The sequence below is a fragment of the Alligator mississippiensis genome, chromosome 10, assembly GCF_030867095.1.
Source record: "Alligator mississippiensis isolate rAllMis1 chromosome 10, rAllMis1, whole genome shotgun sequence".
Taxonomy (NCBI): domain Eukaryota; kingdom Metazoa; phylum Chordata; order Crocodylia; family Alligatoridae; genus Alligator; species Alligator mississippiensis.
Genome location: NC_081833.1, coordinates 38,592,602 through 38,604,369, shown reverse-complemented (window position 1 = coordinate 38,604,369; position 11,768 = coordinate 38,592,602).

Sequence of the window (11,768 nt, the reverse complement as noted above, 5' to 3'; positions counted from 1 at the left end):
TGGAAAAGAACTTCCATAAAGGAACAGTGTACTGTTTCTCTGGAGAGTAGGCTCTCCTAGTGAGGATGGGGGAAGTTTACACACAGGCACAGAACTAGTATATCCATTGCATATTGTATGTCTAGAGCCATTAATTATGAGACTTTTTTTTTGTAATTGTAGAAGTGACAATTGCCTGAGGCAATGGCTACACTGTAATCATAGCAGGGACTGCAGCAGAGGTGTCTTGCCTGGGCAGCATCCTGTGTATGGCTAGGAAAGCTCTAATTAAAGGCCTAAATACATCAGGAAAGTGAGGCTGGCAACTGAGTTATGTAGCTCTCTTTCCTCCAGGGCTAGTATGAAAACAGTACTGTGGCATCATGCTTGAGGGCTCTGTGCCACTGAACTTCCTGGCTTTGGATGAGACAGAAAATGCCTCATTCTTGCCACATGTCATTGTAATTTCTTTAGCACAACTTTCAACCTTTGGAATTGTGCCCAGTTCAAACAGGGTGAAACCCTTCGTTGCTGTTGTGCTTCCTTCTCCAATAGGTTGTTTCCAGCGTAGAGATGGGAAGGTGGAAAGCTAAATTGTGTGTTTTAGGCACATAAAAAAAATGCTGCTTTTTCAACTTTACAGTTCTGGAGTGTTGGATAATATTGTGTATCTTTAGGGCATGCAACCTAAAACCACTGCCAACTGTTGACTTCTGACTTGACTTTTGACACTGAATTAGTTAAATGACCATAAAACCATAGAATTTGCAGTGGTCAGATTGGGAAGCCCTGGCTAAATTCTAACTGGAATAAGTATTGGAGCTGGTCAACTGATGGGGAAAATGACTGCTTCTGGTTTTAAACTTCTTCCTGTTTACTGGGGTTCAACATCAGACCCATTTGTCTGGGTGACGGACATTTTTGCAGTTTTCTAATTAAAATTATATTGAAATAGCTCTTGAAACAATTATAGAAATTTGTCATCTGCTAAAATCCATTTTCTTATTGGAAACAGGGCTGTCAAAAAGGACCACTTTCCATAATTAAAAAAAATGAGTAAAATATGTCAACTAAGACTACAGAGATAGGAGAATTTTCACAGTGCTGGCAATCTTTCATAAAACTTGATATTTGAAAGGAGATGTTCTGTCATAGCAAAATCTATGGTACACAGAATTTGACCAGTTCCAATCATTTCATTCTGCTTCTCTAAAATTCTTCCACCAATTTTACTTGCACATGGTATTATTCTCATTGTTCCTAACTCCTTTGCACAGTGCACCTTTAGACTCTTTATGGGCTATACTCTTTATCCCCAAAATGATCTTATTTCAGGAAAGCTGAAGACCAGAGGTCTATTCTTGCCTCTAACTGATCAGGTGAGTTACCATTGGACTCTCCTCATTTGTCTCCTTATGAAAGGACACATCAAGATTTTTAAAAGCAGGTGCATCTTTAGCTTGCTCCCTGGTGGGTGGGGAGGGGGAGAAGCACTGCCAGAACAGGGGTTTGCTTGGAGCTAGCCCTCCTGCTCTTCAGGACAATATGACCTGGTAGGGATCATGGAGACCAGGTGGGACTCCTCGCATAACTGGAGTGTAGCTTATAGTTTCATAGTAGCTAGGGTCAGGAGGGACCTGAACAGATCATCTAGCCTGACCCCGTGCCACAGGCAGGAATGAATGCTGGGTTCACAAGACCCCAGACAGGTGATCATCCAACCTCCTCTTGAATTTGCCCAAGGTAGGGGCGAGGACCACCTCCCTGGGAAGTTGGTTCCAGATTTTGGCCACCATAACTGTAAAATATTGCCTTCTGATCTCCAACCTAAACCTATTCTCCATCAGCTTATTACCATTGTTCCTTGTCACCCCAGGTGGTGCTGGGGAGAAAAGAGCTCTGCCTATTTGCTGTTGATCCCCCCTGATGAACTTGTAGGCAACTACCAGGTCCCCCCTCAGCCTCCTCTTGCTGAGGCTGAACAGGTTCAGGTCCTTCAGTCTCTCCTTGTAGGGCCTGTCCTGCTGCCCTCTCACCAAGCAGGTGGCCCTCCTCTGAACCCTCTCCAGGCTGGCCACATCCCTTTTGAAGTGCGGCGCCCAGTACTGGATGCAATACTCCAACTGTGGCCTGACCAAAGTTGCATAGAGGGGGAGTATCATCTCTCTGGACCAGCTTGAGATGCACCTTTGGATGCATGACAAGGTATGGCTAGCCTTGCTGGCTGTGGTCTGGCATTGGCAGCTCATGTTCATCTTGGAGTCATTAATGACTCCAAGATCCCTTTCTGCCTCTGTGCTTTCAAGAAGGGAACTCCCCAGCCTGTATGTATGCTGTGGATTCCTTCTCCCAAGGTGTGGCACCCTGCATTTGTCTACGTTGAACCCCATCCTATTCTCGTCTGCTCACTTTTGTAGTCTGTCTAAATCTAGTTGCAGCCTCTCTCTCCCTTCAAGTGTGTCCACCTCACCCCACATCTTAGTGTCATCAGCAAACTTGGACAGCATGCTTTCCACCCCCTCATCCAAGTCGCTGATGAAGATGTTAAACAGTGCGGGCTCGAGGACCAAACTTTGGGGTACCCCGCTGCTCACATCTCGCCAAGTTGAGTACAACCCGTCCACCACTACTCTCTGGGTGCACCCCATCAGCCAATTTTTTACCCATCCAACTGTGCAGGCATCAATGCCGCAGTCACTTAATTTATTGATGAGGATGGAGTGAGAGAGCTGTAGAGGGCTACACCCTGCACAGAAGGGACAGAGCGGGAGAAAAGGCAGAGGGGTAGCTCTATATATGAGGGCAGTACACCTCTCTGGAGGCTGACATTGGCTCCAGAGATAAGCAGCTTGAAACCCTCTGGGTCAAGCTATGAGGGAGGGCGTGGAGGGTTAAAGCGGGGGGGCAAGGTGAGAGAAACCTAACTAGGCATTTACTGCAGGCCCCCAAACCAAGGAGGGGAGCTGGATCTGGAGTTCTCTAGAGAACTGACAGAGGCCATGTGTGCAAGGGACTTTTTTGTCATGCGTGACTTCAATTACCTGGACATAGATTGGGAGGAACACTTGGCTAGATCCGATCATTCATGCAGTTTCCTGACTGTGATTGAGGAGCAATTTCTGACCCAGGAAGTGCAAGGGCCAACCAGAGGTAACGCTCTCCTAGACTTGGTCTTGGCCAAAGAAGATGATCTGGTGTGTGGCTTGAACATTGAGGGTAACCTGGGTGACAGTGACTATGAAATGATCAGGTTCACCATCTGCTACAAGGTCAACAAATCAACCAGCAGGATCGAAGTCCTGGACTTCAAAAATGCTGACTTCAACAGGCTCAGAGCATTAGTAGGGGAGGTGATGCGGGACCAGGAAGGGAAGGCGAATGGGGTGCATGAAGAGTGGTCGTTGCTCAAGGATATGATCCTCAAAGCACAAAAGAAAACTGTTCCTGCAAAGAGGAAAGGAAGCAGAAGGGCTGACAAGCCCTCCTGGCTTAATAGGGACATTGCGGTCCTCTTAAAAAAGAAAAAAGAAGTGTATGCACAGTGGAAGCTAGCAGTGGTCCTCCTTGAGGACTATACAACAGTCCTCCTTGAGGATTATACAACAGTGGCCAGCACTTGTAGGGAAATGATCAGGAAAGCCAAGGTGGTGACTGAGTTTAGGTTAGCCATGGGAATCAAGGACAGTAAGAAGTCCTTCTTTAGGTATGTAGGCAATAGAAGGAAAACAAATGGAAGTGTGGGACCCCTGCTTAACACCTCGGGGCAGCTGGTAACTGACATTCAGGACAAAACTCAACTCCTGAATGTCCATTTTGTTTCAGTATTTCACTGGACCAAGGGGAAAGTCAAGCGATATAAGGTTTATAGGGGGCATGCTGGGAATGGCAGCCTCCCCACTGTGGATGCTGAGCAGGTGCAATACCAACTAGAAAAGCTAGATATTTATAAGCCAGCAGGACCGGATAGACTTCATCCGAGAGTGCTGAAGGAGCTGGCTGAGGTCATCGTGGAGCCCCTGGCAAAGCTCTTTCAGAATTTGTGGCACACAGGGGAAAATCCCTGAGGACTGGAAGAGGGCCAACATTGTGACTGTCTTCAAGAAGGGGAGGAGAGAGGACCCAGGCAACTATAGGCCAATCAGCCTAACCTCTATCCCAGGGAAAATTCTGGAAAAGCTCATTAAAGAATCTATGTGCGATATACTCGTGGAAGGTAAGAATCTGAATGACAGCCAGCATGGCTTTGTCATGGGTAGGTCTTGTCTTACCAATCTCATCTTCTACTATCAGGTCTCTTGCCACCTGGACATGGGAGATGAGGTAGACATTATATACCTAGACTTCCAAAAGGCTTTTGATCTAGTATCCCACGATATCCTTGTGGGAAAACTGGAAGATTGTGGGCTCAGCTGCTTGACAGTTCAATGGGTGGGAAACTGGCTACAGGATAGGACCCAGAGAGTTCTCATGAACAGATCTGTGTCATCCTGGCATGAAGTGGCCAGTGGTGTCCCTCCCTCAGGGGTCTGTGCTTGGACTGGTGCTTTTCAACATCTTTGTCAATGATTTGGATGGGGGAGTGAAAAGCTCGCTGGCCAAGTTTGCGGATGACACCAAGTTATGAGGAAGTGTGGTCACGCCAGAAGATAGGTTGCAGATGCAGGCGGATCTGGACAGGCTCGAGAGTTGGGCAGACCAGAACCAGATGAAGTTTAACGCTTCCAAGTGTAAGGTGCTTCATCTGGGGTCAGATAACCCTCAACATGCATACAGGCTCCGTGGTGACCGCTTGACTTGCATCACAGCCGAAAGGGACCTAGGGGTAATGATTGATCGTCACATGATTATGACCAATTAGTGCGAGGCGGTGGTCAGCAGGGCAAACAACACGCTGGCATGCATCAACCGATGCATCTTGTGTAAAACTAAGGAAGTGATACTCCCGCTCTACTCAGCACTGGTGAGACCACAGTTGGAGTACTGTGTCCAGGTCTGGGTGCCACACTTCAATAAGGACGTGGAAAAACTTGAGAGGGTCCAGAAAAGAGCCACCCGTACAATCAGGGACTTGCAAGGCATGCCATACAAGGAAAGGCTGAGGGACCTGGGCCTCTTTAGCCTAAAGAAGAGAAGGTTGAGAGGGGACTTGATAGTGGCTTACCACTATATCAGAGGAGGGCATCAGGAGGTCAGTGAACAACTGTTCACTAGGGCACCCCTGGGGAAGACCAGGACCAGTGAATACAAACTCCTGGAAGGCCGCTTCAAGCTTCATACCAGGAAAAACTCCTTCACAGTCAGGGTGTCCAGACTGTAGAATAAACTTCCTCCAGAGGTGGTGCAGTCACCTACCTTGGAGGTTTTCAAGAGGAGACTGGACAGTCACCTCGCTGGGGTCACCTAACCCCAGTTGTCCTCCTCATTGTCTTCCTGCCTAGAGCAGGGGGACTGGACCCAATGATCTGCAAGGTCCCTTCCATCCCCTAACAATCTATGAATCTATGGCAGTAGGGTGCCTGTATTTGTTCTTAGGCAGTTGGTAAAGGCATAGTTTGGCTGAGAAGTTCTGGGTCTGTTTATATGCATGTGCCGCCTAGGGCTAGTGCCTGGAGTTTCAGAGGCATGCTTGATGGGTACAGTTGGTTACCTTTTCTGGACCCTGCTGGAGATCACAAAGCTTAGTCTCATACTGTTAACCCTTTAAAAGTCAGTATTTCTCTCCATTAAAACAGGCTCTAGCACAATTTATAAAAGGTTTTTATTTAAAGAATGCCTGATTGTTAAGAATGCATTAGTGGGAAAAGTATGCAGGTTATTTATGGTCTGTAGGCACTATAGGAATGCTATCCCTTTTAATTCATTCTGCTGTGATAGAATACACCATTGGCTTTACCTCTTCTATCTATCCGCATGTAGCTCCATAACTGTACCTCCAGGCTTGACGGGCTTGACAAGCAGCATTAGTCTGTTCACAGTATGCAAACTGACTGTTGGCACCAGAAGACTGCTTGCAGAAGTACATGGAGGCATGCATGTGACTGCATGTCACTTGAAATCAGCACTGATATGCATTATTGATATGAGATGGTTGGGATACTTAGTCAGAAGGAAGGCCACCTGTGGAGACTGAACACATGTGCACACATTCAACTAACACAATATTCTGATATGGTTTTAAAATGAGCTGCATGACAGCCTAACCGCAGATTTCTGTACCAACAGCCCCCTTCACACCTTTTGATTTTTTTTTTTCCAACCCTTTAGTACTTTTTTTCTTTGTGTTGAAATCTCCTGGCAAGTCTCGGATCACTGAGGATGTCTCAGGAAGTGATGGCTCGGACAACAGTCATCTTGCAGATACTCCTGGTCTCCCAAGAATTATTTTCAGAAATTCCAAGTATGTTCCAAGTACTAGATGTTTTTGTCCTCCTCTTGGCCTTATTTTGCCAATGAAACTCTCATTTGAGAAGCTCCTTGGCCTAAAGGGAATGTAGCTAAAATCTAGGGCTAAGGTACCACCCACCACATAGGGGACAAAATTGGGACTTCTCTGACTGTCATGTTTTGTACCTATAAAATTATATCAAGTAGAGAAGGAATATGTTTTTATTTTGACTTTTTGTCCCCCATCCCCACCACAATTGCATGAACTTATGTCCAATAATATACATTTAATGACTTTTTAAAGCCAGAGAGAGAGAGTTAGCTATGTTAGTCTGAAGTCAGGCAGAAGGCAGATAGATTTGCACCTTGTAGACTAATCAGCACTATATAACATAAGCTTTCACGAACCCAAGCTCAGTTCATCCAATGCTATGAAAGGGCATGGGTTCATTAGCGGCAGGTCCTGTCAGACCAACCTGATTGCCTTTTACGACCAGGTCACACAATCCTTAGATGCAGGTGTCACGGTGGACGTAGTTTCTCTGGACTTTAGGAAGGCCTTCGACACTGTCTCTTACCCCATTCTCATTAAAAAATTAGGTGATTGTGACGTTGATGCCTACACAATCAGATGGGTCGCAAATTGACTAGAGGGCCGCACCCAGAGAATTGGTCAGGCCGCAGTTGGAGTACTGCGTCCAGTTCTGGGCTCTGGTCTTCAGGAGGGATGGGGACAGCATGCAGAGGGTCCAAAGGAGGGCCACTCACATGGTCAGGGGGCAGCAGGGCAGACCCCACAAGGAGAGGCTACGGGACCTGAACCTGTTCAGCCTCCACAAGAGAAGGCTGGAAGGGAATCTGGTGGCCGTCTATAAACTTACCAGGGGGGACCTGTGGGGAACGGGAGAGTCCCTGTTCCCTCTAAGCACTACCAGGTGTAACTAGGAATAACGGCCCCAAGTTGATTGAGAGTAGGTTCAGGCTAGACATCAGGAAGCACTACTTCACAGTCAGGGTGGCTAGGATCTGGAACCAACTTCCTAGGGAAGTGGTTCTCGCTCCTACCCTGGGGGTCTTCAAAAGGAAGATACATAATCACCTAGCCGGGGTCATTTGACCCCAGTACTCTTTCCTGCCTATGGCAGGGGGTTGGACTTGATGATCTGCTCAGGTCCCTTCCGACCCTACCAACTATGCAACTATGAGACCTGCACAGACCAGGGTATAACATGGAGAGAATGATTTGAATACAGAAGACAGGGATGGGAGATGGGGAAGTGGGGCAGTGCTGGGAGAAGCAAACAAGCTATAAACCCATAGGGACAAAAGGGTCACAAAGGCTAACCCAGGTAATGGGCTAAGAATCTGTAGTTCCTGTTTGAACCATACTTCCTGGAGTCCAGTCTGTGGGTGATTTCTTGTTCTGCAATTTCCTGTTCAAGCTGTTTTTTAAGGTTTTGCTAAGAACAACTGCCTTGAGGTCAGCAGTGGAATGTCCAGGGAGGTTAAAGTGTTTGGCTGCGCCAAGTCTTGGATCTAATGTCAGATCAGCTTTTTAAAGCCATTCAGAATTGGTCACTAAAAGCTGTTCGGAGTCTTACATAATGTACTCTTGTATTCAAGTGAACTTGCCGTTTGAAGCTGAATATGAATAGCCCACAGCAAAGCTGTGCTACAGGCATTCACTCTCCCAACGAGCTACTTCTTTTGTCACTGAGTGGGAGTAGCTGAATAAGCTTGATAGTTTTTTACTGCATTGTGTGCTTCTGTAGTGTGTCTGTATTCAGTCCAGTAGCTTGTCATCTCTATGCTAGGGCTGCATCACCTGCTGTTGTATTTTTAAAAAAATATGGCATCAAGCTCTGGCATTTTTCTAAATGCATACTGTATATTTTGGGGTATCCTAAGCCCTTTGGAAAGGACCCATGAAAACTACTGAAATAGCTGAATTCATTCACCAGTGACAATGTAGCATCTTGTGAGGCATTATGCATGCTAACGTATGATGCATAAGTTAAAACCAGACCAAACTTCACTGGGAAGATACTAAATAGAACAAAATTTAAGGAGAAGAGTTTGTTATACAATACCAACGGCTACAATTTGCTGTATCAAACTTAAGGGCACGGAGAATAGTGGATCAAATAAAGCTTAAAAGATAACAGGGAACAGTATACAACCCCATCACTTACAAGTCATAGAACGGTATCAAACTTAAGAGTAGAGACACAGTAATGTATTAAAGCTTAATAAGAAAACAGTGTGTATTGTACAATACCAACAGATCCAAGTTAGTGAAAAAACAATGTTACCATTTGGGTAACTTCTGAGGCTCAGATAAGGGAGGGTGATCTGTACTGCTTATCATGGAAAGTGAGGGTTGGAAGGGACCTCAGGCAAACATCTAGTCCAACTTCCTGCTCAAAGTAAGACCATACCCAACTAGACCATCCCAACCAAAGCTTTGTCTAGCTGGGTTACGAAAACTTATTTTGATTCCCTCCCCTGCCTCCCACCCTCTCCAGGTCCCATCCCTTGTATTAGCTGCTTCATAATATTTTGTACAATCTAAAATGTTCCAGTACCACCTGGAAGGTGTGACCAAGATCAGGACCTCTATTTGCCAGGTGCTGCCCACACAGACAATGAAGACTTTACAGTCTAAATCAGGGGTCAGCATAGGGTGACCATCTTTTCAAAATGAAAAGGTGGGACATGCCTGCCTTTCCTTCCCCCCCGACTTCTCCTCCCTCTTTGCCAGTGGCATGGCCAGGGCAGATGGGGGCTGCTTGCTGCAAGCTCACAGTTCCCCATCCTGCTGCCCTTCCCTTGGGAGGCCTGCACTGGCCATGCACCTGCTGCCCGTTTGACAGCAGTGGGGGGCACGACTCTATGCCCAGGCAGGGGGTGCCTCGCCATGGTGGCATAGCCAATGCAGGGCTTCCTGGGCATGGCTGCAGGTTGGGGATCCCCAAGCCCACAGTGGGCAGCCTGTACACCAATCTGGGGTGGGGGGCATATACCCCCCCATATCCTCCCTGAGGGGGTGTGCGCAGCAGCAGGGAGCTGCCCCTCCACCCCTGTCAAGCTGCCCTTGGCTCCACCTGCTCCATGCCTCAGCCCCATACACTGCCCTGGCTGGGCAGCACCCCCAGCCCCACTCCCTCCCTCTCCATGGGGGGCCTCAATCTTTCCTGCCCCCCTGCATTCCCCACTCCCCCATGCCCCTCCCCACTATAGACTTACCTGCAGAGAGCTTCTCTCCACACTGCCTGCCTGTATCCCTGGTCACGTGCATGTGTGCAGGTGCGCATGTGCACGTGGTGCCCCCTGCATTCTGCTCCCCACAGCACCTTGCAGGCTGCAATGCTGCTAGCCTCCAAGGGGAAACCTGCAGTTTTCTATGGTTTTCTGCAGTGAACAGAAGACCCAGATCCCTGCAGGATACTGCGAAGCTGGGATAAATGCTGTCCCAGGGTCACGCAGCCCAGGACTGGGACTTGATGGTCCCATTCTGGGACTGTCCTGTCCAGTTAGGGATGGGTGGTCACCCTAGGTCAGTACAGGATACCCTTTGTGATGCAGATCCTCCATGGCTTGCAAGTCTCCACCCCCAGGTGAAGCCATCTGCCTGCACTTACCTTTACTACTGATGCACATCCCCTCTGCAGTGAGGTTAAGCATGGATGTGGTGGGGCAGCAGGTTTTGTAGCCAAGGGGAATGCTGCAGAAGTGATGGGTGACACAGTGTAGCTGCGTGTCACACAGCTACACTGTACTAGCACTGCTAAAGCAAGTACTAAATGACTCCACAGTAACTGCCATTACTGAGTAGTCCCAGAGGCGCATGGGTCGTTTCTAACCATACTACACAGTAGTAACGAACTAGTGTACAGTAGCTCATTGCTACTGTGCAGCAGCATTGGCGTCATGGTTTGTGCTTGCCAATTGTTGTCTAGACACACCCACTGAATCTCCATCAGACCTTTGTGAGCTGAATTGGACCTCTTTGTGGGCCAGATGTCGTCTGTGGGCTATAGGTTGCTAAGCCAAAGGGACAAGACACACAGCAGGAGGGGGAAGTGAAATCAGAGAAAGGTGAAGTGACTTGTCCAAGTTGCACGCAGGTTAGTGGCAGAGCTGGTAAAAGACGTCAGCTATCCTAGACTACTAGTTCTGTGCCCTCTTCATTAGGCCACGTTGTCTTCCCCTAAACCACTACAATGCACATATTTAACTGTGCATACAGCCTAGTCGAAGGCATGCCGCATGAACAAATGCATATTTGATGTGATAAACCATAGCTTAATTCAATCCAAAGATAGTTCCCCAACAATACAGCATGACCTAATGTTGGGCTCCTATATACTATGTGGGCCCGATCTTGGGCCACTGAACTGAACATCTGGTTTGTAATGGTTCCTTTTCCTTTACAGCAGAGTCTTCCCGGTGTGTTTGGTATGCATTAATATACAGCCCTGAGCTCACCACACTCAAAGCCAAGCCACAGAAATAGGTATGTTATACTAGTAACATGGAGATTTGAGACTTCTCATTTTAGTACTAATGGTTAAGACAATGTTTTCAACCTTTTTAGACTCCAAGCACCCCTTGTAAAATGCCAGCTCTTAGCTTTCACTTATTTTTTGAGTATGGAAAAATAATACAGCATTGTGTCTGTTGCAAAGAACTCCAAAAGGCCACAACAGGGAAGACTGTATTTAATACTGTGAAATCCTGTTTGAAATCTCTGGGTTTATTTTGTGAATCTCTTTGTACACCTAATAGTGCTAACATTGCGTGGCAGCCTGCAATACCCTTGAAAGGATCTCAAGACACCCGAGGGTGCTGCAGCACAGTGGTTTCAAGTCAACTGTGTTAAGAGGTGGACTTCAAAATACGCTGGCTTAGTAAGTAATGTATGTCTCCCTCTTGTGGCTTGCCACAGCTGCTCAAACTGCCTGCAAATAATGCTTCCTCTGCAGTGCAGTCAGTCACTGCAGTGTGTTGTAGAGATGCCTGGGTTTGCTTAACACTAGCTAGCTTGAGCACTGATAGCAGGCTGGCTGCAGCAGCATGGATCTCCATGCAGGCTGCAAAACTCACTGGAGGAGCAAAGTAAATTAGCACATGCTGAGCTCTGAACTGCTGTGGCTGGGCTGCTACTGCTGCAGTAGGGACATCCCTTTAGGCAAAGCAGCAGTGCTGAAGTCAGCCAAAATGAAGGGGGAGCTACGTTCCATTAGCTTTTTAAAGAAGTGAAAATAACGCTTAATGCAAAGGCCAGTGGGGGTAAAGTTAAGCAGCTTCTTCCTCTTTGTCTGACAACAGTGCACTGGCCTTGGTATCATGTAGAGGCCTTTGTTTGCTCAGCAGGGTCAAATTCCAGTACTGGCATTCAAACT